Raw genomic sequence first — 26,748 nt, 5'->3', positions numbered from 1 at the left:
TAGTTACTTCCCTCTTGATTATTTGTTCATTTTAATCTTGTTTTTTCTTTATTTGCTTTTGTTTTTGTGGAGGGAACTTATCTGAATTGACAGAGAAATAACATAAAACTAAATTTCTTTGTAATGGTTTATAAAACCAGAATGACAATTCCCTTTCATTTAGCAAGAATGAAGGAAGGACATGTGCTCTATGCTCCAAGTGTGACTGCAATTTCCAGACTCTTGGATTTTACCAACTGGTAATATTTCAAAAGCAAATTTTTGAAAAATAATGTAATGTTGCCAATTTTCTTTTTTGTTTTTTTCAAGTAAGAACCTAAATATAAATACCATATCTTTTCTGGCCATTATTTCACATGAGAAAGAATATTTTACAAAAAAAGAAATAGGAATCAGAAAATTTGAGAATGAAGAACCATACTTTAAATTGAATAGACTTTATGAAAAGCCCACAGTATGTCATCAGAGACTTGTGAATGTCTTTATAGATTGGATCTATTGTTCCCAAAACTCTGTTCCAGAACCTGACACAGGTACCTCTTGAACATGGATCGCTAATCTCCATGGTGTTTGCAACCTTTCCACGTTGGAATGTTCAAGACCTGTGAGATGGGGTGTGTGTGTGTGTGTGTACACGTTAATGGAAAATTATCTGTGGGTACTTTTTTCAGCCTTAGCCAATTTCTTTTTGTTTTTCTTTTTGGAGTATTAAGTATCTTTTTATGTCTTCCAGAAGAATAAACACAAGGTTAAATGTTGGGTGGGGGATATTTTTAAGGCAACCTGAAGACTACAAGCTTTCATAGAATTTGAAGGTCTTCTATAGAGTTTATCGACACCACAGCCACAAACTCTACTGGAGAATTCTGCATTGTAGGAGACAATTGCCTATAGCAAGTCAAATCCCCAAGGAGAAAAAAATGCCTTTCAGATTATGCACCCCTTGGGAGACAACTGAATTCTTATAGTACTAAGCTGGAGGCTTTAAATCATGCTATTTTGAATTACATTAGGAAGTCCAATCCTAAGTAAGACCTGTACTTGCTCTGGCTACTAGCAATTTCCATGCCATATTCTTACATATGTGTCCTAAGCATGTGATTAAACTGTCAAATCCTCCAAAAGTCGGAGAACACTGGCAAGAGTCAGACCAAAGAGATCCAGAAATTTAAATGAAGCATGAAATTAACTTCAGTTTTCTTACTTAGTTATCATCTACGGTATTTCACCAAGTTAATAGCAGGTCTTCAAAAACTTTATGTATTTCAAACCACTCAAATGTGAGGACGTCAACAGTGATGAAATTATAATGAAAATGCATCCATATTTGTTAAGAAATTTATTTTTTATGCCTAATTCGTTTTTGAAAAGTGAACTCAGTGTTCAAGTACTATTAATTTGGTATATCTACCAGATGGATCTCTTTTATATTAAATTCCTACTGGTTACCAAATAATAGCTATTAAAGATACTTAGCGTGTCTCCAAAGACAAAGCAGGATTTTAACAGCATCACGAAATTAGCGATTGTGATGTATGCTAGAATTATGATGATGTGGTGGCCAATAATTATATTAAGTTCCACTGCTTTGAAAATAACATTATTTCATTAGTCAATGTTGAATTTTTATTCTGACACAAAGTTCATGAGGACAAGTCTAGTGCATATGAATTTAAATAATTTGGCAGTCAAAAATGGAAATATTCTGTATCAGGAAGTCACATCCAAAGAATGGATTCTATCTTTGCTTCTTCATGCTAGCTCCTAGCAATTTCCATATTATATTCTTGGATATGTGTTTACATACATACATATATTTATATATGTGTGTATATAAAACCTTGCATAAAAAGTGGAAAGAGAAGAAAACACTGTGCTTATTTCTAGTACAGGTTGAAAATGCATGAGTATCTGGAAGCAAAGAATAGACTGAGATTTCATAAAAAGCTTGTTAAAATATAAGTTCAATGTTCCATCATATAACTCTAAAAACTGCTTTTCTTTGAGTATTTGCAGTTTTTAGAAATCAGGAGACCTCTATTAACCCAAAGGCCATTGGAAACTTGAGGGATCACATCTTACATCTTATTCCACCTACACTGTAGTTCTATGTGTCTTGAAATGTCTTGAAAGAGATTAGCAGAAAACAGGATGCATGAAGTTGTTGATGAGCTGAATATGATGAAAGGGGTAGTAATCCTGGAAATGGAAGGGAGAACTGATGAAAGAAAGAAGGAAAAGTACTGACAAACTTTTATCCCTTGCAAAATTTACATAAGATTAAGTCTGGGGTCAAGAGATGCTATATAAGAGAAAAATCAAACAAGTTCTGAATAAAATATAATATTGTGCTTTGTTGCTCAGTTGTGTCCAACTCCCTGTGGCCCCATGGACTGTAGCCCACAAGGCTCCTCTGTCTATGGAATTTTCCAGCCAAGAATACTAGAGCTGGTTGCCATTTCCTCCTCCAGGGGATCGTCCCAACCCAAGAGTTCCAAGAACCTGCATCTCTTGCATCTCCTGCATTGGCAGGTGGATTCTTTACCACTAGCACAATCTGGGAAGCCCAAAATATAATATTAGGACTCTCAGAATTGGTACCCAGTTTGAACAATCATGAATGACTGCATGATGTGTGGGGAAGGTAAGGAGCCAAAAGAACCTTCTGTCAGGGAATGTGCAGAAAATCTCAAAGATGAACGATGTAATATATGTCTTTCTCCATTATAGACAAACACGCAACACATGGCAAGAGAGGGAAAAGTCAAGAACCGAATGGAGAAAAAGCTGTGTTTTTTTAAAATTAACCCAATTACAATTTGATGTTGACTTGGTTTTTTTCTCAGATGCCTTACTCATGTTATGGAAATAGCTAATGAGGGAGAAGGCCAAAGATGAAAAATCAGATATGGTGATTTTCTTTTGCTAAAAACATCAGTCATGTAATTATTATCAACAAAAAATGCCAAGTAATTGAATTTCTTTAAGTAATATGAATCCTTGCAACTCCTCACTATTTCTTTGTGAATGTACCAACTGACCATGCATTCCTCTCCAAACCTACAAACTTACTGGCAACATAGAACTCAGAGATAAGTTAGTTTAACCAAATTTAGCATTCTAAAGCTTCTGCAAAATGGAAGAACAGAATCTGAACCCTTGACGTAAATTCAGTTGCCTCAAAGTACTCCCTCATGGCTAAAAGATTTCACCTACCACCTCAGAGAAATGCTGAGAAAACTAACTTGATTTTTGCATATTTTTCATCTTTCAGAGATTTGGTGGAATGGGCAAAGTCATCCAAAAACAAGCAAACCAACAACCAAAAAACTCACAAGCTTTAGGACAATTGTATGTATCAAACTTCCATTTATACAACCTGTGTGGTGCTAGCAATGAAATAAAAGAATAACATAAAAACAAATGAAAGGCACTAAACCATGATTTGATCCAACTATAGGACATTTTGGAATAAGCAAAACTATGGAGACAGTATAAAGATCAGTGGTTGCCAGGGTTTGAGGGGAGGGAAAGATGAGTAAGTGGAACACAGAGGATTTTGGAGGCAGTGAAAATACTGATACTATAATGGTGGATACACAACATTATGTATTCATCAAAATTCCTTCCCAGGTGGCACTAGGGTGAAGAATCCACCTGCCCATGCAGGAGACTACAGAGATTCGGTTTCTATCCCTGGTTGGGGAAGATCCCCTGGAGGAGGAAGTGGCACTCCACTCCAGTATTCTTGCATGGAAAATTCCACGGGCAGAGAAGCTTGGTGGGTTACAGTCCGTGCGGCCGCAGAGAGTCAGACATGACTGAGAGACTGAGTAGATGTGAGAACAGAGACAATACAACACAAAAAGTGAACCCTAATGTAAACTATGAACTTTGGGTGATTAAAAACAAGCAAAACCACTAACAAAATTAACTCTCTTCCCACAAAATATATACTTGGAAAGTAACCAGTCTATGTCCATGTGCTTTGTTGCTCAGTCGTTGCTGACTCTTTGCAACCCCAGGGACTATAACCTGCCAGGCTCCTCTGTCCATGGGGATTCTCCAGGCAAGAATACTGGAGTGGGTTGCCATGCCTTCCTCCAGGGGATCTTCCCAATCAAGGGATCAAATCCAGGTCTCCTGCATTGCAGATGGTATCTTTACCATCTGAGCCAATCAATGCATCAGAAACAAAATCACAACACAAATTACAAAATATTTGAAACTGAGCAGCACTTAAAGAACTACATATAAAAAACTGTGGGATGTAACTAAAATAATATTTACAAGGAAGTTTATTGCCTAAAGTAAATATCTTAGAAAATAAAAAGTTTGGAAGTCAATGAATCTAGGCCTTTCTCAAGAAATTGGAAATTAAAAATGTTTTTTTTAAAAGAACGAACTAATGTGCTAAGATAGAAATTATTTTTAAAAATAGATCGGATCAAATTAGAACTGTGCCTATCTATAAAAAGGTCTCTGTGACTGTGAATTATTATAGTTATTTAAGTGTAAGGAGGTAATGGAAACAGATTTTATCTACTTAAGTTCTAGAGATCTGTTTTCTAGTTCTTTTCATAGAAAAGACTAGATATTGTGTTACTTGTGGTTCTCTTTGCTCTTCTGGACCTTAATTATTTAATTAATGTGAAATGAAGAATTTGGAGAAAAAGTCACACCTAGCTCTTCTGGAATTCTGCTTTTCCAGGGCCTTTGTGGAGGCAACACTTTGCCTAATATAATATTCAGCATATATATTGTTATCATGTGAACCGCTGGTGTCTGCTCGGGAGCCTGGAAACTGAAACAGTGAGTTATGTTACACAGTACACAACATTATTATTATGGCCAGTAGTAGCAGTGGTGGTGGTGGTAATGGTAGCAGTGTAAAATTTATAGTAAAGATGACTCACTTGCTACTACTATTTCCTTTGTGTGGTCACAAGTAGTTCATAACTAAATTCTCAGCACTAAAATCCAAACTTTCCCCTCTTTACAACATGTTCAGTAAAATGTTTAACTCTCTTCCAAGGCACATTATATTAATAGAAGTTACAAGTTGCTCCTAAGTGTTCCTAGGGCAAGTTCAGTTCAGTCACTCAGTCGTGTCCGACTCTTTGCGACCCCATGAATTGCAGCACGCCAGGCCTCCCTGTCCATCACCAACTCCCGGAGTTTACCCAAACCCATGTCCATCAAGTCGGTGATGCCATCCAACCATCTCACCCTCTGTCGTCCCCTTCTCCTCCTGCCCCCAATCCTTCCCAGCATTAGGGTCTTTTCCAGTGAGTCAAGTCTTCGCAAGAGGTGGCCAAAGTATTGGAGTTTCAGCTTCAACATCAGCCCTTCCAATGAACACCCAGGATTGATCTCCTTTAGGATGGATTGATTGAATCTCCTTGCAGTCCAAGGGACTCTCAAGAGTCTTCTCCAACACCGCAGTTCAAAAGCATCAATTCTTTGGTGCTCAGCTTTCTTCACCATCCAACTCTCACACCCATACATGACCACTGGAAAAACCATAGCCTTGACTAGACAGACCTTTGTTGGCAAAGTAATGTCTCTGCTTTTCGATATGCTATCTAGGTTGGCCATAACCTTCCTTCCAAGGAGTAAGCATCTTTTAATTTCATGGCTGCAATCACCATCTGCAGTGATTTTGGAGCCCAGAAAAATAAAGTCAGCCACTGTTTCCACTGTTTCTCCATCTATCTGCCATGAAGTGATGGGACCGGATGCCATGATCTTAGTTCTCTGAATGTTGAGCTTTAAGACAACTTTTTCACTCTCCTCTTTCACCTTCATCAAGAGGCCCTTTAGTTCTTCTTCACTTTCTGCCATAAGGGTGGTGTCATCCACATATCTGAGGTTATTGATATTTCTCCCGGCAATCTTGATTCCAGCTTGTGCTTCATCCAGCCCCGTGTTTCTCATGATGTACTCTGCATATAAGTTAAATAAGCAGGGTGACAATATACAGCCTTGACATACTCCTTTTCCTATTTGGAACCAGTCTGTTGTTTCATGTCCACTTCTAACTGTTACTTCCTGACCTGCATACAGGTTTCTCAAGAGACGGGTCAGGTGGTCTGGTATTCCCATCTCTTTCAGGATTTTCCACAGTTTGTTGTTATCCACACAGTCAAAGGCTTTGGCATAGTCAATAAAGCAGAAATAGATGTTTTTCTGGAACTCTCTTGCTTTTTCGATGATCCAGCAGATGTTGGCAATTTGATCTCTGGTTCCTCTGCCTTTTCTAAAACCAGCTTGAACATCTGGAAGTTCACGGTTCATGTATTGCTGAAGCCTGGCTTGGAGAATTTTGAGCATTACTTTACTAGCATGTGAGGTGAGTGCAATTGTGCAGTAGTTTAAGCATTCTTTGGCATTGCCTTTCTCTGGGATTGAAATGAACACTGACCTTTTCCAGTCCTGTGGCCACTGCTGAGTTTTCCAAATTTGCTGGCATATCGAGTGCAGCACTTTCACAGCATCATCTTTCAGGATTTAAAGTAGCTCAACTGGAATTCCACCACCTCCCCTAGCTTTGTTCGTAGTGATGCTTTCTGAGGCCCACTTGACTTCACATTCCAGGATGTCTGGCTCTAGGTGAGTGATCACACCATCGTGATTATCTGGGTCGTGAAGATCTTTTTTATACAGTTCTTCTGTGTATTCTTGCCACCTCTTCTTAATATCTTCTGCTTCTGTTAGGTCCATACCATTTCTGTCCTTTATCGAGCCTATCTTTGCATGAACTGTTCCTTTGGTATCTCTAATTTTCTTGAAGAGATCTCTAGTCTTTCACAATCTGTTGTTTTCCTCTATTTAGGCTTTCTTATCTCTCCTTGCTATTCTTTGGAACTCTGCATTCAGATGGGAATATCTTTCCTTTTCTCCTTTGCTTTTCGCTTCTCTTCTCTTCCCAGCTATCTGTAAGGCCTCCTCAGACAGCCATTTTGCTTTTTTTGCATTTTTTTTCCATGGGGATTGTCTTGATCCCTGTCTCCTGTACAATGTCACAAACCTCTGTCCACAGTTCATCAGGCACTCTGTCTATCAGATGTAGTCCCTTAAATCTATTTGCCACTTCTACTGTATACTCATAAGAGATTTGATTTAGGTCATTCCTAAATGGTCTAGTGGTTTTCCCTACTTTCTTCAATTTAAGTCTGAATTTGGCAATAAGCAGTTCCTAGGGCAAAGCGACTAACAATTGTCTTGTTAAATCAGTGTCATATTCACTTACTTAAGGAGATTCTGGTCTGAAAAAATAGGCAGGCTGTTTCATTTCTCTTACAAAAAGAATAAAATTTAGAGAAAATTTCACAGTGCATTTTTGCTCACAATATAGAGAAATCTTCCTTCACTATTTCTTGCTCCTTCCCTTTTGCCATGCTGTAAAAAGGATGAATTGACAGTTGGGAACAGGACACCAGAGAACCTACTTTTTCTCCCCTCTGTTCTCTTGTAAACCAATGTCTGTTCTCTGTAAACCAATGGTTCTCAAAGTGTTGTCAGAGACCCTTCCAGGGGCATCAAAATGATTTTCCTAGTAATTCTAAGTAAGACGTTACTTTCCTCTTTCTCGCTTGTTCTCCCATGAGTGTATAGTGGAGTTTTCCATAGCTATATGACATGTAATGGGGTGTCCCAGGTGGTACAGTGATAAAGAATCCAGCTGCCAGGGATTGAGCCCACCAGGAGAGGTGGCCTCAATCCCTGGGTCTGGAAGATCCCCTGGATTAGGAAATGACAAACTGCTCCACTATTCTTGCCTGGGAAATTCCTTAGTCAGAGGAGCCTGTCAAGCTACAATCCATGGGGCCTCAAAGAGTCAGACATGTCTGAGTGACTGAGCACATAACAAGTGATGCCACAACAGTTTGAATATGGAAGCAGACAGGAGAATCTTGCTGATTCTATCAAACCAGAGGTTAAAAACATTTACATAAATACAAAATAATGCCACTCTTTCTACAAAATATTTCTGGGTTTGATCACATATTTTTCATAAACATTATTTTTGTTAATATGTGAAGGGTTTGTTATTATGTATTAATGTATTATACATAATTTTAATGTATTATTTATATACTTATATAAATAATTATGCTTCAGTTAAACTAATATAATTTATGTATATATTTATTATACATAATGTATTTAATATATTTTGATGCATGTTCATAACTAATGTATATTATGTGAACACTTTAAATTTGCATTTTAATTTCAAAGGTAGTAAATATTGATAGATACTAATCCATGTGAGCAAAAATTCTTTATAAAGTTTAAGAGTTCCTGAGATCAAAAATTTGACAACTCCTGCAGTAAGTATTTCCTTTGGTAGCAAAGAGGAAAAATAGAAAACAAATGAATCTCAAATTCAGAGAAACGGAGAAGAGGCACTTAGATGCTGAACTAACCCCAAAGAAGAGGATAAAGCACTTGGAAAATCTCTCCCAATCTCCATAATGGTTTAGACTCAATGTAAGTAAAAAATAAACTCTTTAATTCAAAATCATGTATGAGGGACTTCCCTGGTGGTCCAGTGGTTAAGACTCCACACTTCCAGTGCAGGGGGCATGGGTTTGGGGAACTAGGATCCCACAAGCCAGGTGGGTGAAACAACACTGAATATTCATTAGAACGACTGATACTGAAACTCCAATACTTTGGCCACCTGAGGCGAAGAGTCAACTCATTTGAAAGGACCCTGATGCTGGGAAAGATAGAGGGCAGGAAGAGAAGGGGACAACAGAGGACGAGATGGTTGGATGGCATCACCGACTCAGTGGACATCAGTTTGAGCCAACTCCGGGAGGTGGTAAAGGACATGGAAACCTGTTGTGCTGCAGTCCATGGGGTTGCAAAGAGTCAGACTTGACTGAGCGACTGAACAACAACAATAACGTTAGCCTGGGGTGAATAACATGAAGGGAGAGTTAAGTAAGGATAAATGGGAAATTGATGAAGCTAGACTCTAGATTTTCAATGCCGTATAACATGTTCTTACTGCTTATCTGAAAAGATGATATTTGCTTAATGCCCCACGCATCTGTGTATCTTAAATGTCTGGGTTGTCATATATGTGGCATCTGTGTATATGGTTTAAAGATTACTGTTCAGAACATGTTGCCCTGGCCTTCAGTCCTGGGTGGAATGGTAGTATAGGTTCAAAGCAGACATCTGGAGTCATGCTTGGGAGGTTGAATCCTAGTCTTTCAAGTTACTTAATTTCTTTGTCTATAATATGAGGTTAATAACAATAACAGCTCTGCCATGGGGTTGCCATCGTGATGATAATATTTGTGACTACTTGATAAATGTTTAGCACAGTGCCTGGACCACAGTGGGTTCCCTATACTTGTTGGGTTAGCAAATAAGTGAAACCAGAGCTGCCCAGGTTAAACGCCAGGAAAAAGCAAAGGCCTAGGCTGTGAAGCAAACATAACATGAATGGGGGGGTGGGGGGGTTGGGGGGGTGGCGGCACAGATCAGAATGAGTTGCTAAGTAGGGCAAACAGACAGCAGCCTCTGGGGTTAGAATGATTGAGTATGGACAGACCTAACAGCAAGTCATCAAAGTCCAAGGAACCAGAGAAGGTTTACATGACAGAGATGTGCTCAGTCATTTCAGTCGTGTCTGTCTCTTTGTGACTCTATAGACTGTAGCCTGTCAGACTCCTCTGTCCATGGAATTCTCCAGGCAAGAATACTGGACTGGGTTGCCATGCTCTCCTCCAGGGGATCTCCCTAAACCAGGGATCTAACCCAAGTCTCCTGTGTCTCCAGCCTTGCAGATGGATTCTTTGCTACTGAGCCACTGGGGAAGCCCAAATGAGAAGGGAGGGACTGGGGGAAAAAAAGTGTTGCTCCCAATATACTCTCATGAGAAATGTTCCACAGAGATTGAGCTTGGTGTAAAGGACTGCAGGGGAAGAGACACAACCCTCTGAACCCAAACATCTACTCTTCCAGTTATAAAAGATTGCCACCACTGCTTGATGGCAGTATATTCAAATCATGCACATCACACCATTTTCTGTTACTATATCACTTCCAAATTCTGTCCCAATGTGCTGAAAAAATGTATTTGAAATATTCTGAAGTCCAAAGAAGAGACTTTTTTTAAAAGTCATGCCACATTTCTTTTCCATGGGAATTTTAATTAAATTTGAAAAAAGGAAACTTCAATTTACTCTGGCATTTATATTAATCTGTTCTAATTTCATTAAGTAATCCAAATGCTTTTGAAAACACCCTTATTGTTTTATACAATAGTTAAATTTTAATTAAGTATGCTATTTATTTAACTAATCTTGTTCAACAATAGGATCTTGCCAACATATATTAAATGTAATAATTTGCAGTTTGGAGCATATAGTTATTTACATATTGTTTCAAACAAAGACTTGTAACCACTGTGTATTCAGAAGTAAGTAATGGACTTCATATTTTAACATCAGACACAATTTAATTTCCTATAATTAAAAATGTCACAATAGCTAAACTCCAGATTTGCAATGGAAATTTTTTGTTTCTGTGAAGCTTTAGATAGTTAAGGTAGGAGGAATTATTCTCCAAGCACAAAGTGCCTGTTGCTTTTCCACTCAAATACAAGATCAAGTCACCATGTTGTAGGCACGCATTCCAGGAAACAAACTTGCTCAGAAGGACAATGCAGACAGTGGAGTGCAGTTTATTACACTGGCGGGCTCAAGGCAGAGTCTCCTCTTTAAGGCCAAGGACCTGGACCAGTTTTTTGTGAGAACCTTATATATGCTAAGTGTACGTGCCCAAACCCACCTACCCAAATTCTCTGAAACTAGTCTGAACAAAGGAAAAGAAAGATAGAATCAAAGTTAACCCATGATTTGTATTCCTTAAACCCGTGTTTCATACGCCTTAAGGCTAGGTAGTTAACAATGGACAATTATCAATAGGCCTGTGGTCTGGTTTTCCAGTTGGTATGTCATTTCCATAGATACTGGGCATATAGCTCAAAGTCCACACTCCAGCCCAAGATGGAGTCCTGCTTTCAAGATGGAGCCAGTTCTGTCTGTTTTCTCCTTCAACCATCTTTAAGCTTATCACGTAACTCCAGAATAGCAGGGGTAAACTTTTAGAGAACGATTAACTTTCTAATATCTGAAAGAGTAACTTCCAGTACTAAGGATCCAGTAAATGTACAGGTAATGATTATAATGGACACTCTTCTTCTAGGAGCAAAGTGGAGGAGCTCAGTCTTTCAGAAGTTTCAAGACAAGTTCTTCTCAGTGGTATTATATAAAGAAATGCTGAGGCTATGTATGCAATACCAGGGAGTGGCTTGTCTTCCTTCTATTCCTCTTTAAGAACAATGTGAAATAAATATCCTGTCAGTTCAGTTCAGTCGCTCAGTCGTGTCACTCTTTGTGACCCCATGGACTGCATCACGCCAGGCCTCCCTGTCTATCACCAACTCCCTGAGTCCACCCAAACCCATGTCCTTCGAGTCAGTGATGCCATCCAGCCATCTCATCCTCTGTCGTCCCCTTCTCCTCCTGCCTTCAATTTTTCCCAGCATCAGGGTCTTTTCCAATGAGTCAGCTCTTCGCATGAGGTGGCCAAAGTATAGGAGTTTCAGCTTCAACATCAGTCCTTCCAATGAACACCCAGGACTGATCTCCTTTAGGATGGACTGGTTGGATCACCTTGCAGTCTAAGGGACTCTCAAGAGTCTTCTCCAACACCACAGTTCAAAAGCATCAATTCTTCGGCACTCAGCTTTCTTTACAGTCCAACTCTCACATCCATACATGACTACTGGAAAAACCATAGCCTTGACTAGATGGACCTTTGTTGACAAAGTAATGTCTCTGCTTTTCAATATGCTATCTAGGTTGGTCATAACTTTCCTTCCGAGGAATAAGTGTCTTTTAATTTCATGGCTGCAATCACCATCTGCAGTGATTTTGGAGCCCAGAAAAATAAAGTCAGCCATTGTTTCCCCATCTACCTGCCATGAAGTGATGAGACCGGATGCCATGATCTTAGTTTTCTGAATGTTGAGCTTTAAGCCAACTTTTTCACTCTCCACTTTCACTTTCATCAGGAGGCTCTTTAGTTTTTCTTCACTTTCTGCCATAAGGGTGGTGTCATCTGCATATCTGAGGTTATTGATATTTCTCTCGGCAATCTTGATTGCAGCTTGTGCTTCATCCATCCCAGCGTTTCTCATGATGTACTCTGCATATAAGTTAAATAAGCAGGGTGACAATATACAGCCTCGACATACTCCTTTTCCTGTTTGGAACCAGTCTGTTGTTCCATGTCCAGTACTAACTGTTGCTTCCTGACCTGCATACAGGTTTCTCAAGAGGCAGGTCAGATGGTCTGGTATTCTCATCTCTTTCAGGATTTTCCACAGTTTATTAATGCATGTATGTGGAATCTGAAAATACTTACTATAGATGATCTTATTTACAAAGGGAAATAGAGACACAAATGTAGAGACCAAGCATATGAATACCAAAGGGAGAAGGGTGGGGCGGGATGAATTGGGAGATAAGGATTGACAAATATGCGCTATTAATACTATGTATAAAAGATAACTAATAAGAAACTACTGTTTGGGTAGGGAACTCTACTCAGTGTTCTGTGGTGACCTAAATGGGAAGGAAATTCAGGAGAAAGGGAGTGTATACATACAGCTAATTCTCTTTGCTGTACAGTAGAAACTAACACAATATTGTAAAGCAATTATACTCCAATGAAAATTTTTTAAAAAATAAATAAAACAATGTGTTCTTGTTCAGGAATTCTACGCTTGACCTACTTTGCAAAAACCCCAAACTCTCTTTGTCCAACAATTAATATTGTTCAACAATTAAATTTTGAAAGTAGAATATAAAGAACAGTGGGAAAAGTTAAATATGTATATTTGCTTTTGTTGGAAGATTCACTTGAATACTTGTACTTTTTTTTTTTAATAAATTTATTTATTTTAGTTGGGGGCTAATTACTTTACAATATTGTAATAGTTTTTGCCATACATTGACATGAATCAGCCATGGGTCTACATGTGTTCCCCTTCCTGGACCCCCCACCCACCTCCCTCCCCATCCCATCCCTCTGGGTCATCCCATTGCCCCGGCCCTGAGCCCTTGTCTCATGCATCGAACATGGAATGGTGTTCTGTTCCACATATGATAATATACATGTTTCAATGCTATTCTCCCATAACTTCCCACCCTCACCTTCTCCCTCAAGAGTCCATAAAATTGTTCTATGCATCTGTGTCTCTTATTCTGTCTCGCATATAGGGTTATCGTTACTATCTTTCAAATTCCATATGTATGCATTAGTATACTGTATTGGTGTTTTTCTTTCTGGCTTACTTCACTCTGTATAATGGGCTCCAGTTTCATCCATCTCAATAGAACCGATTCAAATGTATTTTTTTTTAATGGCTGAGTAATATTTCATTGTGTATATGTACCACAGCTTCCTTATCCATTCGTCTGCTGATGGACATCTAGGTTGCTTCCATGTCCTGGCTATTGTAAACAGTGCTGTGATGAACATTGGGGTACACGCGTCTCTTTCAATTCTGGTTTCTTCGGTGTGTATGCCCAGCAGTGGGATTGCTGGGTCATATGGCAGTCCCACTGCTGGGCATACACACCGAAGAAACCAGAATTGAAAGAGACGCGTGTACCCCAATGTTCATTGAATACTTGTACTTTTAAAGTGACATCTCTGCTGAGAATTTGTGAAGTATTTTGTATGCGTAAAATTTTCAGCAACCTCTGGATTGAAACATAAGAAACACGAGGATTATGTGGGTTATGGGCATGCCCCTGATTCTCTTAAGAGAAAACTTTTCTAGGGAGTTTAATAATGAATTTGTAACATCTGAGGATAGTTAGTTTCTTTTTTAAAAAGAATCTTTGAAAAAGATTTCTGGGATGAATAAGTCTTCTTTTCCATTTCCTTCTATTCATTGGTTGCTCTTTCACTTATCTCCTTGCCTTGCCTGAGGGGTATTCATTCATTTATTCAACAAACATTTTATTGGGTGCCTAACCTATGGCTCTGTTTTGGGACTGGTTGACTGTGTTGAACTTTACCTAGCCCTGGAAAATAGGATTCTCCCAGACAACAGTGAGGATCATTGAGGAGAGTATTTGCAATATGCAGTGAGACTTAAAGAGTCAAATTCTTGTCTTCAGATTCCGTAGCAGTGAAACCCATCCTCATAAAATTGAGTTCCTCTGCTGAGTTTATGATTAACTTCTCTATCCACAACTTTACTCCCTTTCTTGTCTCATTCCTATTCCCCTCAGAATTGACAAATATCAAAGAAAAGAGGGGATAGAAATTGAGAAGGGTCCCATGGAGCCCTCCTAGTACACAAAACCTTTGTGTCTTACATTTTGTGTTTGTAGAAAGAAGTACTAGTCTCCTAGGCCTTACCTGACTTACGAAGATCAGACTTAAGCAGTTACTAATTAGGGAAGTGAGGAAATGCAGAAACAATGGACAAGCAGTCAAGCCAGGAAAGGAATGATTGATTAAGCCATAGTTCGGCAGTAAAACTTCCCTAATGGCTCAGATGGTAAAGAATCTGCCTGCAACACCAGAGACCCAGGTTCAATCCCTGGGTTGGGAAGATTCCCTGGAGAAGGGAATGCCAACCCACTCCAGTATTCTTGCCTGGAGAATCCCATGGACAGAGGAACCTGGCAGGCTACAATCCATGGGGTCACAAAGAGTCAGGCATGACTGAGCATTAACACACAGCAATAAAACAGAATCCTGATTCCTCAAGGGGTATACACAAAGATGTCTGACGCACATCTTTGAGTTGCTCTGCAGAAACTAAGATCCTCCCACCCCACCACCCAGCTGGAGGATGGTGACTACATGTTGACCATAAGTATGTAGACTCCAGATTGGAACCGGAATTTTGATGATTAAGATTCCTGAAATATCACCCTGTTACCTCTTAACCTCACCACCAGCCAATCAGAAGAAAGTCCACCAACTGAAACCCTCATCCAAAATGATGCCTATAAAAACCCTTTCCTAAAAGTCACTGGGGAGTTTAGGTGCTTGAGCTTGACCTTCCCATTCCTCCTTGCTTAATGTCTTGAAATAAACATTGTAACTTCCTTCATCAAAACCATGCCAATAGACTGGCTCTTCTGAGTGGGGGGCAAGCAGACCCAAGTTTGGTTCAGTAACAGTAGTTCAAAGCTGAGGCTTTTGACTTGCAAGGGTCTACTATATATATATCCATTTATATGTATATGCACACACATGTGCATATGTATATATACACATACATATATGCATAGGTATACATATGCAATTAAGTTCAGTTTAGTCACTCAGTCATTTCCGACTCTTTGCAGCCTCATGGACTGCAGCATGCCAGTCTTCCCTGTCCATCATCAACTCCCGGAACTTTCTCAAACTCATGTCTGTCAAGTTGGTGATGCCATCCAACCATCTCATCCTCTGTTGTCCCCTTTTCCTCCTGCCTTCAATCTTTCCCAGCATCAAGGTCTTTTTCAATGAGTCAATTTTTCACATTAGGTGGCCAAAGTATTGGAGTTTCAGCTTCAGCATCAGTCCTTCCAATGAATATTCAGGACTGATTTCCTTTAGGATGGACTGGTTTGATCTCCTTGCAGTCCAACAGACTCTCAAGAATCTTCTCCTACACCACAGCTCAAAAGCATCAATTCTTCACTGCTCAGCTTTCTTTATGGTCCAATACATATGCAATATATGAATATATATGTGTATATGCATATATATACATTTGCACATATGTGTGTATATGGCTTTTCTGGTGGCTCAGATGGTAAAGAATCGACCTGCTATGCAGGAAACCTGGGTTCAGTCCCTGTGTTGGGAAGATCCCCTGGAAAAGGGAATGGCTATGCGCTCCAGTATTCATGCCTGTAGAATTCCATGGACAAAGGAGCCTGGTGAGCTACAGTCCATGGAGTCGCAAAGAGTTGGATACAACCGAGAAATAACACACACACATATGTGTATATATACACTTATGCATATATATGTGTGTATATGTATAATGTGTATATGTGTGTGTGTGTGTGTGTGTAGCTTCCTTAGTGGCTCAGACAGTAAAAAATCCACCTGCCATGCAGGAGACCCCAGTTTGATTCCTGGGTTGGGAAGATCCCCTGGAGGAGGGCATAGCAACCCACTCCAGTATTCTTGCCTGGAGAATCCCCATGGACAGAGGAGCCCAGCGAACTATAGTCCATGGGGTCATAAAGAGCCAGACATGACAGAGCAACTAAGCACAGAACACATATATGTGTACGTGTGTGAGTATATATATATATATATACTGTGTGTATATATATATATACTGTGTGTGTGTATTTATACCTCAGATCCTTGCAAGGCAAAAGTCTTGACTTTGAACTACATAGAGATATATGTGCAATATTTGTACTTTGGCCACAGAGAGTAGATTGGAAAGGAGATAGATGAGAAACCAGATAATTTTGCCATCACAGACCAGAAAGAGGCCTTCCTAGCTTGGTGGTTTAAAGGGGATGAATAAGGGAACACAAGCAGGATAGTCCCTGTATCCTGCCCCTCTTTCTCTTGCTTAGGGTTGAGTCACTGTGGGTGAGTAAGGTAGATGATAAAACTGTTGCATGGGTTTGGGTATCTGTGATCTGAAAGTATTTCACTTCTTTTGTGAGACCCACAAAAATTCCAAACTTCTCGGAGTTAGCCTCCTTCCACTCCAATCTGTTCCCTCACACGCAAGCATGCTGCAGCAGCCATAGTAGAGAAATGGAAGCATAAAAAAGTCCAGGTAGAGAATGTTGAGACCCGACCTACAATATACACAGCCCAAAAAAGAGCAGAAAAATGAACAAAATTTCTCCCCAACTTCTGTGAGTTGGAAGGAGGTGGGTGAGAGTGGGCTGCAGTGGGGAGAGGTCTCCTGAAGTTAAGGAAAACAGTTCTTCACAGGCTGGTTCCTGGAGAAGGAAGGAGCGATCACAGCATATGTACTGAGACTCACTGGAGGAGACCAGCTGAGACAGATGCTGATGACCATGCCCCAGAAACCACTCTCCCAGTGATAGCAGGAAAGCACATGCACAGCACCAGAGGAGTCTTCCAGGGAGAAGAGGGCCAAAGGGGATTAAAGGAGGCAGACCTGACTTTGCTAGTTTATACCTGAAATAAAGGAGGTAAAATCTATTTGAATTGACCAGACTAAGTTTTCTACAATTGGATAAAATACAGACTTAGAGGTCAAGCTGAATAGGTGGTCTGAAATATCACACTAGTTCCATTATTCTATGGTATTAATTACTCTTAGTGTTAATACTAAGAATAATTAACATTAATAATTTCCTTGGAAGGAAAGTTATGACCAACCTAGATAGCATATTTAAAAGCACAGACATTACTTTGCCAACAAAGGTCTGTCTAGTTAAGACTATGGTTTTTCCAGTAGTCATGTATGGATGTGATAGTTGGATGGTGAAGAAAGCTGAGCACCGAAGAATTGATGCTTTTGAACTGTGGTGTTGGAGAGTCCCTTGGACTGCAAGAAGATCCAACCAGTCCATCCTAAAGGAGATCAGTCCTGGGTGTTCATTGGAAGGACTGATGTTGAAGCTGAAACTCCAATACTTTGGTCACTTCATGCGAAGAGTTGACTCATTGGAAAAGACCCTGATGCTGGGAAGGATTGGGAGCGGGAGGAGAAGGGGACAACAGAGGATGAGATGGCTGGATGGCATCACTGACTCGATGGGCATGAGTTTGGGTAGACTCCGGGAGTTGGTGATGGACAGGGAGGCCTGGCATGCTGTGATTCATGGGGTCGCAAAGAGTCGGACACCACTGAGTGACTGAACTGAACTGAACTGAGCTGAAACCACTCAGCAGTAGAGCACTATTTCTCTGACTCTATTTCGTTTCCTAGAATCTGGCAGAACACCGCTGGTACTGATGTTCACCTCTTTAATTTGGGGCATTCAGTAAACATCTTCTCTGGCTGTTAGTCTTTTTGTGTCTTTATCATCAACATTCCCTTTGAGTATCCTTTCATATCAGCCAGAAGTTGATCTGTGTTCACTAGTAATAGAGAATAAAATGTTCAATCATTGCACCAGTATTTCACTGTGCAGCTCCAAGGGGAGAAACTTACATTGATTTTATGTAAATGGCACTTTCTTGTGTTGTGCAATGTGGATTTCACCATTCATAGGTGGCCACTCTTTAATGATCTCGTTATATTCCCTTCTACCAAATATGTTTCTATGCATACTTCAAACTTTTTGTAAACACATTTTAAATCCTCGCTTAATAATTGTAGTACATAAGCCGTAATAGCTCCAGAAACAATGAAGCAGCTGGCCTGAAGCAGAAGTAATTGTCAGTTGTGGAGGTGTTGGTGGTGAAAGTAAAGTCTGATGCTGTAAACAACAATATTGTATAGGAACCTAGAATGTTGGGTCCATGAATTAAGGGACATTGGAAGTGATCAAACAGAAGATGGCAAGAGTGAACATCAACATTTTAGGAATCAGTGAACTAAAATGGACTGGAATGGGTGAATTTAATTCAGATGACCATTATATCCACTACTCTGGGAAAAAATCCCTTAGAAGAAATGGAGTAGCCCTCAATGTTAAGAAAAGAGCATGAAATGCAGTACTTGGGTGCAATCTCAAAAATGACAGAATGATTTTTGTTCATTTCCAAGGCAAAACCATTCAATATCAAGCAATCCAAGATTATGCCCCAACCACAGATGCCAAAAAAGCAAAAGTTGAATGATTCCATGAAGGCTTACAAGACCTAGAACCAACACCAAAAAAAGATGTCCTTTTCATCACAGGGAACTGGAATGCAAAAGTAGGAAATAAAGAGATACCTGGAGTAACAGGCAAGTTTGGCCTTAGAGTACAAAATAAAGCAGGATAAAGGCTAACAGAGCTTTGCCAAGAGAACACACTAATCATAGCAAACACTCTCTTTCAACTACTCAAGAGATAGCTCTATACATGGACATCACCAGATGGTCAATTCCGAAATCAGATTGATTCTATTCTTTGCAACCGAAGATGGAGAAGCTCTAAACAGTTGGCAAAAACAACACCTGGAGCTGACTGTGGCTCAGATCATGAGCTTCTTATTGCAAAATTCGGGCTTAAATTGAAGAAAGTAGGCAATTCAGATACGACCTAAATCAAATCCCTTATGATTATACAGTGGAAGTGGTGGATAGAGTCAAGGGATTAGATCTGATAGAGTGCCTGAAGAACTATGGATGGAAGTTTATAACATTGTACAGGAGTCATTAACCAAAACCATCCCAAGAAAAAGAAATTCAAAAAGGCAAAGTGGTTGTCTGGGTAGGCTTTACAAATAGCTGAGGAAAGAAAAGAAGTTGAAAGGCAAGGGAGAAAGGGAAAGATACCTCACTGAATACCTCCAAAGAATAGCAAAGAGAGATAAGGAAGGTCTTCTTTAATGAACTATGCAAAGAAGTAGAGGGAGCAATAGAATGGGAAAAACTAGAGATCGCTTCAAGAAAATTGGAGATACCAAGAGAATATTACATGCAAGGATGGGCATGATAAAGCACAGAAATGTGAAGGACCTAAAAGAAGCATAAGAGATTAATAAGAGGTGGCAAGAGTACACAGAACAACTATACAAAAAAGGACTTAATGACCCAATGATTATGATGGTGTGGTCACTCACCTAGAGCCAGACATCCTGGAGCGAGAAGTAAAATGGGCCAGAGAAAACATTACCATATACAAAAATAGTGGGGGTAATGGAATTCCAGCTGTGGTATTTAAAATTCTAAAAGATGATGATAAAGTGCTGCACTCCATGTGTCAGCAAATTTGGAAAACTCAGCAGTGGCCCCATGACTGGAAAATGTCAGTTTTCATTACAATCCCAAAGAAGGGAAACGCCAAAGAATGTTCTGCTGCTACTGCTAAGTCGCTTCAGTCATGTCCGACTCTGTGCGACCCCACAGACAACCGCCCACCGGCTCCCCCGTCCCTGGGATTCTCCAGGCAAGAACACTGGAGTGGGTTGCCATTTCTTTCTCCAATGCACGAAAGTGAAAAGTGAAAGGGAAGTTGCTCAGTTGTGTCCGACTCCTAGAGACCCCATGGACTGCAGCCAACCAGGCTTCTTCATCCATGGGATTTTCCAGGCAAGAGTACTGGAGTGGGTTGCCATTGCCTTCCCCAAAGAATGTTCAAACTACCATAAATTGTGCTCATTTCTCATGTTATTAATAGTAAAGTTATGCTCAAAATCCTTCAAGCAAGGCTTTAACAGTACATGAACTGAGAAGTTCCATATGTACAAGCTGGATTTAGCAAAGGCAGAGGAACCAGAGATCAAATTGCCAACATTCATTGGATCATGGATAAAGCAAAGGACTTCCAGAAAAACATCTCCTCCGTTTCATTGACTATGCCAAAGCTTTTGACTGTGTGGATCACAGCAAACTGTGGAAAATTCTTACAGAGATGTGAATACTAAATGCTAAACCACCTTACTTGTCTCCTGAGAAACCTGTATGAGGGTCAAGAAGCAACAGTTAGAACCGGACATGGAACAACAGACTGATCCCATGGCAAAGGAGTATGACAGCGCAGTATATTGTCACCTACTAATTTAACTTCTATGCAGAGTAGATCATGTGAAATGCTGAGCTGGTTGAACCACAATCTGGAATCAAGATTGCCCTGAGAAATATCAACAACCTTAGATATGAAGATGATATCACTCTAACGGCAAAAAGTGAAGAGGAACTAAAGAGCGTTTTGATGAAGGTGAAACAGGAGAGTGAAAAAGCTGGCTTAAAACTTAACATTCAAAAAGCGAAGATCATGGCATCTGGTTCCATCACTTCATGGCAACTTGAAGGGGAAAAATTAGAAGCAGTGACAGATTTTATTTTCTTGGGCTCCAAAGTCACTGCAGATGGTGACTGCAGCTTTGAAATTAAAAGACACTTGCTCCTTTGAGGGAAAGCTATGAAAAACCTAGACAGTATATTAAAAAGCAGAGACATCACTTTTGCCAACAAAGGTCCACATAATCAAAACTATGATTTTTTTCCAGTAGTCATGTATGGATGTGAGAGTTGTTCCATAAAGAAGGCTGAGTGCCAAAGAACTGATGCTTTCAAACTGTGGTGCTGGAGAAGACTCTTGAGAATCCCTTGGACTGAAAGAAGATCAAGCCAGTCAATCCTAAAGGAATCAGTCCTGAATACTCATTGTAACAACTGATGCTGAATCTGAAGCTCCAGTATTTTGGCAACCTGATGCAAAGAGCTGACTCACTGGAAAAGCCACTGATAGTGGAAAAGATTGAAGGCAAAGAAGGGGAGCGGTAGAGAGTGAAATGTTTATAAAGCATCACAGACTCAGTGGACATGAATTGAACAAATTCCAGGGGATATTGGAGGACAGAGAAGCCTCACATGCTTCAGTCCATGGGGTTCGACTGAACAACAACAACTACAATGCCATAATTTACATAATTTCCTTATTTTTAAGAGAAGTATTATGTTTACATGATATTGTTATTAAAAACATAAATGGGTAAACATTCTCATGTACAATTATTTCTTCATACTTGAGTTGTTGCTTTAGGATAAATTCTCAGAAATAGGTCAAAGGGTATGGGCATTCTCAAGGCCCTTAACACTCAGCTAAAAATTGTTTTCCAGGAATATTGTTCTGATTTACTCTTCCATTAACTGTGTATGAGAATGGCTTTTTCACAGTAACTTTGCCAGCATGAGAAGTCTCATTTATCAAATGGCAAACTGGCAGAGGTTAACAGTGAACTAGTGGTTTAGACGCTAAGTCATGTCTGACTCTTGTGACCCCATGGACTGTAGCCTGTCAGGCTTCTCTGTCCATGGAATTCTCCAGGCAAGAATACTGGAGTGTATTGCCATTTCCTTCTCCAGGGGAGTGAACTGGAGGGAGTAAAATTTTGTACGTATCAGGAGAACAATTTGTCATTGTCTTTCTGAAACGATGCATGCAAGGACACTAGAAAAATTCACAACATTTTAACTAGTTACACCAATCACAAAAGTTTTTCCTAAGAAAAAATGTATAGCATGTGTAAAATGAGCATTTAAAATGTTAATTGTGGTGTTGCAAAATAGTGGGGTAAAAAGCAACTTACATAGGAATTGTTAAAGAAATTGTGAAATAACTGCTAAAAATAAAACTACTTATACAACTACTAAAGATGTAGAAAAACATTAATGGTGATGAGGTACTAAGCAAAATAATCAACTATCAGTAAAATAAAATTTTTGAATTTTTAAAAACCAGATGTTGATTTTATTTTTAAGTATGGAAAGAGATACCAAAATGTTAATGATGTGTTTGAGGTGTTTTTTGTTTTGTTTCTCTCATTATGTCCTTTTTTATATCTTTCTAGAATGATGCTTTCCCTGATGCTGGGAAGGACTGAAGATAAAAGGAGAAGGGGGAGGCAGAGGATGAGATGGTTAGATAGCATCACCAACTCAATGAACATGAATTTGAACAAATTCTCAGAGATAGCGGAGGACAGGTGAGCCTAGTATATTGCAGTCCTTGGGTTCACAAAGAGTTGGACACGACTTAGCAACTGAACAACAACAACAACAACCTCTTAGTAGAATATATATTTTAAAGAAAGGACATATAAAGATAAAATCCTTATTTCTAAGTCTATAAAATTATAATCATTGGTTCAAAAACTTGTCAAAATTTATTATAATTAATGTTAGCATTTAAATGCCCTTATTTTCAATATCAATCAAAGCCATTGTTATCAGCTTTGATTTTATTCTCAGGAAAATGGATTTTCTTTCTTAATTCTACTAATGTGTTGAATTATTTTGTATCATGCCTTTAACTGCAATTATGAGTGAATGTAATACTTTATATTTCACCTAACCAGTTTCATGAAAATTCATAAAACCACACAATATTTCCATATGTGAGTATTTCTATATGTTTTACCATTAATAAACATTAATTGACTTTTTAAAATCAAAAACTCTAAGATTTTTAAATACATTAAACTGTGTTGCTCTTGGCAGTCCATCTAATCAGGGAATGAGTCTCTGCCAACTCTATTTCCCAATATTTCCGTCCCAGTCAAATCAAATTCTTGCTAAGTCAATCTACCCCTCTGATGCTCCAAATGTGGTCTGTTAACCAGTGACATGGTCATCTCCAGGAAGCTTTTGAAAATGCAAAATCTTCAGCCCCATTCAAGACCCACTGATTGAGAATCTATTGGTAAGTTTTCCAAATAATCTGTATGTATGTTAATATTTGAGAAGGACTGGGCCAGAGTGATGGAGAATAAACTCTTTCAATCTTCCTCCACTTTTTTTGTTGGTTTTGATTTGTTGAATGCTATTTAAACCTAACCTTGGTGGTAAAAACAACTATTATAGTACTTTTCTGCCCAGCTTGAAACAATTTTTTTTTTGACTGACTGGGGTAAAATGTGGCTACATAATTTCAAACCAAACAAATCAAGACAAAGCTGAAGTTTTTCTGGAAAATAAAAAGGTGGGGAAAAAATCACAGACAATTGCTTAAGTATGCCTGTCAAAACTAGATATATTTTTCAAGTGATAAGATTTCTTCTGTCTTTATCAGAACAAAACATAGATTCCTGTACATAAGCAATGACTACATCACAATTTATGGATGACGTTTTCTGCTTCTAGGACTTCTTTCTGGGGGAAGTGACAGTCCCAGGTGGAAGTCCTGTGGGTGAGTCATTTTGACATTTGTTGCCATTAAGCATTCAGAAGGACTGATGCTGAAGCTGAAACTCCAATACTTTCTCCACCTGATGCGAAGAGCTGACTCATTTGAAGAAACCCTGATGCTGGGAAAGATTGAAGGCAGGAGGAGAAGGAGATGACAGAGAATGAGATGGTTGCATGGCATCACTGACTCAATGGACATGAGTTTGAGTAAACTCTGAGAGTTGGCCCCATTACTTTGTGGCAAATAGATGGGGAAGCAATGGAAACAGAGAGACTTTATTTTCTTGGGCTCCAAAATCACTGTGGATGGTGACTGCCACCATGAAATTAAAAGATGTTTGCTCCTTGGAAGAAAAGTTATGAAGAACCTAGACAGCATGTTAAAAAGCAGAGACATAACTTTGCCAACAAAGATCCATCTAGGTAAAGCTATTTTTTTTACAGTAGTCATGTATGGATGTGAGAGTTGGATGGTGAAGAAAGCTGAGTGCCACAGAATTGATGCGTTTGAACTGTGGTGCTGGAGAAGACTCTTGAGAGTCCCTTGAACTGCAAGGAGATTAAACCAGTCCATCCTAAAGGAAATCAGTCCTGACTATTCATTGGAAGGACTGATGCTGAAGCTGAAACTCCAATACTTTGGCCACCTGATGTGAAGAACTGACTCACTGGAAAAGAAGCTGATGCCGGAAAAGACTGAAAGCAGGAGGAGAAGGGGATGACAGAGGATGAGATGGTTGGATGGCATCACCGACTTGATGGACATGAGTTTGAGCAACCTCCCAGAGTTCGTGTTGGATAGGACAGCCTGGTGTGCTGCAGTCCGTGGGGTCTCAAAGAGTTAGACACGACTGAGTGATTGAACTGGACTGATTTGTTTTTGGATTTCTGTTTGTTCATGTGTCAGGATGCTCGGCCATCAACCAGGGCCCTGCCCCTAATTCTGCTCAGCTGTTTTCAAGCTATATTCTTTAGAGATGGCTCAGCCTTTCCTTTGTTCCAAAGATCAATTAAGTTTTTCTGAAGAGATCAAAATAATTTCATGCCTCTTGCTGGAGATTGTTTTGAAGATGTAGATTTTACCCATTTCTGGCAACAAGATATAAAGAAAGTCTGGGAGAATCATGAGGACATTTTCCTGGCCATAAATAACCCCTCTTATTGTTGTTCACCAATGTAAGAGAGTATGATTTCTAGAAGACTGAGAACCACCTCGTGAGAAGAAGGTCAAGTGAGAATAGTCAAAATTCACATGCCAGGGATGGAAGAAGAAAGTGGTGCCAATACCATGGCCCTTTCTGATTTCTTGAGTTCCTGAATTAACAGAGTTTGAGACTTCCTATTATGGAAAATAATAAATTCTTCTTATTGTAAAAGTCAGTTGGATTAGGTCTCCTGTGGGACAAATTCCTCTTGATAGATATACTAGTTCTATGAAATGGGAATTGGAATATCTATATCAAAGGTTTTGAGAAAAGAATATGAGATATATGTGTAACATTTCACATAGTGGGTGTCATGTGCTCAGTAAATGTCACCATTGTTATAATTAACATCAGTATTATTATTTTCTCAATATTTTCTAGGCATAGAAAATGTTTTCCTTCCTTTCTTCTAGGTTCTTTGACTGACCAATTACAGGCATACCTTGGTGATATGCAGATTCTGTTTCAGACTACCCCCAAGAAAGCAAATGTTGCAATAAAGTGAGTCACACAAATTGTTTGGTTTCCCAACACATATAAAAGTTATATTTACCCTATATTGTAATCTATTAAGTGTGTAATAATATGTCTGAAAAAACAATGTATATACCTTAATTAAGTATACTTTATTCCCAAAAAATGCCAACCATCATCTGAACCTTGGGCAAGTCATAATCTTTCTGTTGGTGGAGGGTCTTGCCTCAATGTTGATGGCTACTGACTAATGAGGGAGGTGGCTGCTAAAGACTGAGATGGTTGTGGCAATTTTTTAACGTAAGACAACAATGAATTTGCTGCATTGATAGATTCTTCCTTTTCATGAATGATATCTCTGTAGGATGCAATATAGTTTGATAGCATTTTACCCACATTAGAACTTCTGTCAGAATTGGAGTCAGTCATCTCAAACTCTGCTGCTGCTTCATGAACTAAGTTTATGTAATATTCTAAATCCATTTTTTGTCATTTCAACAATTATCACAGCACCTTCACTAGAAGTAGATTCCATCTCATGAAATCACTTTTTTCGCTCATCCATGAGAAGTAACTCCTCATCTATTGAAGATTTATCATGAGATTACAGCCATTCAGTCACATCTTCAGAACTTCTAGTTCTCCTGCTGCTTTTACCATTCTATATTTATTTCCTCTACTGAAGTCTTGAACTCCTCAAAGTCACAATGATGAATCTTTTTCAAAAGGTTTTCAATTGCCTTTGCCCAGATCCATCAGAGAAGTTACTATGGCAGATAAGGCCTTTATTTTTTGAAAAATAAAGCTTGGAAGTCTAAATGACTCCTTGATCCATGGGCTTCAGAATGGGTATTGTGTTAGCAGGCATGAAAACAACATGAATCTTATTGTACATCTCTATCAGAGCTCCTGAGTGACCAGATGCACTGTCAATGAGCAGTAATATTTTGAAAGGAAGCCTTTTTTTCTGAGCAGTAGCTCTCAACAATGGGCTTAAAACATTCAGCAAATTGTGTTGTAAACAGATGAGCTGTCATCCAGGCTTTGTCATTCCATTTATAGAATACAGAGAAGATGTAGCATAATTCTTAAAGGCCCTACGACTTTTAGAATGCTAAAAATAAGCAATGGCTTCAGCTTAAAGGCACCAGCTGCATTGGCCCCTAACCAGAGGGTCAGCCTGTCCTTTGAAGCTTGATTTTTTTCTCTTGCTGTGAAAGTTCCAGA

The 26,748-nt window shown here is 39.2% G+C and overlaps 1 long non-coding RNA gene across 1 annotated transcript in view; it reads left to right on the top strand.

Annotated features, from left to right (window-relative positions):
• The window catches only part of LOC145517747 (uncharacterized), a 32,580-nt gene extending 7,018 nt beyond the window's left edge, over positions 1 to 25,562 (top strand). Inside the window, exons 2-5 of the long non-coding RNA XR_014062303.1 lie at positions 4,712 to 4,812; positions 22,507 to 22,641; positions 23,278 to 23,357; positions 25,461 to 25,562. This is a non-coding gene — a long non-coding RNA (uncharacterized LOC145517747). The remainder of the gene's footprint in view (positions 1 to 4,711; positions 4,813 to 22,506; positions 22,642 to 23,277; positions 23,358 to 25,460) is intronic.
• The last annotated feature ends 1,186 nt before the right edge of the window (positions 25,563 to 26,748 follow it).

This window comes from Giraffa tippelskirchi, chromosome 8 (genome assembly GCF_054371585.1).
Source record: "Giraffa tippelskirchi isolate mGirTip1 chromosome 8, T2T-mGirTip1v1.2.pri, whole genome shotgun sequence".
NCBI lineage: Eukaryota > Metazoa > Chordata > Mammalia > Artiodactyla > Giraffidae > Giraffa > Giraffa tippelskirchi.
Note: the sequence above shows the minus strand (reverse complement) of the source record. Positions and strands in the feature narration are given on the sequence as shown.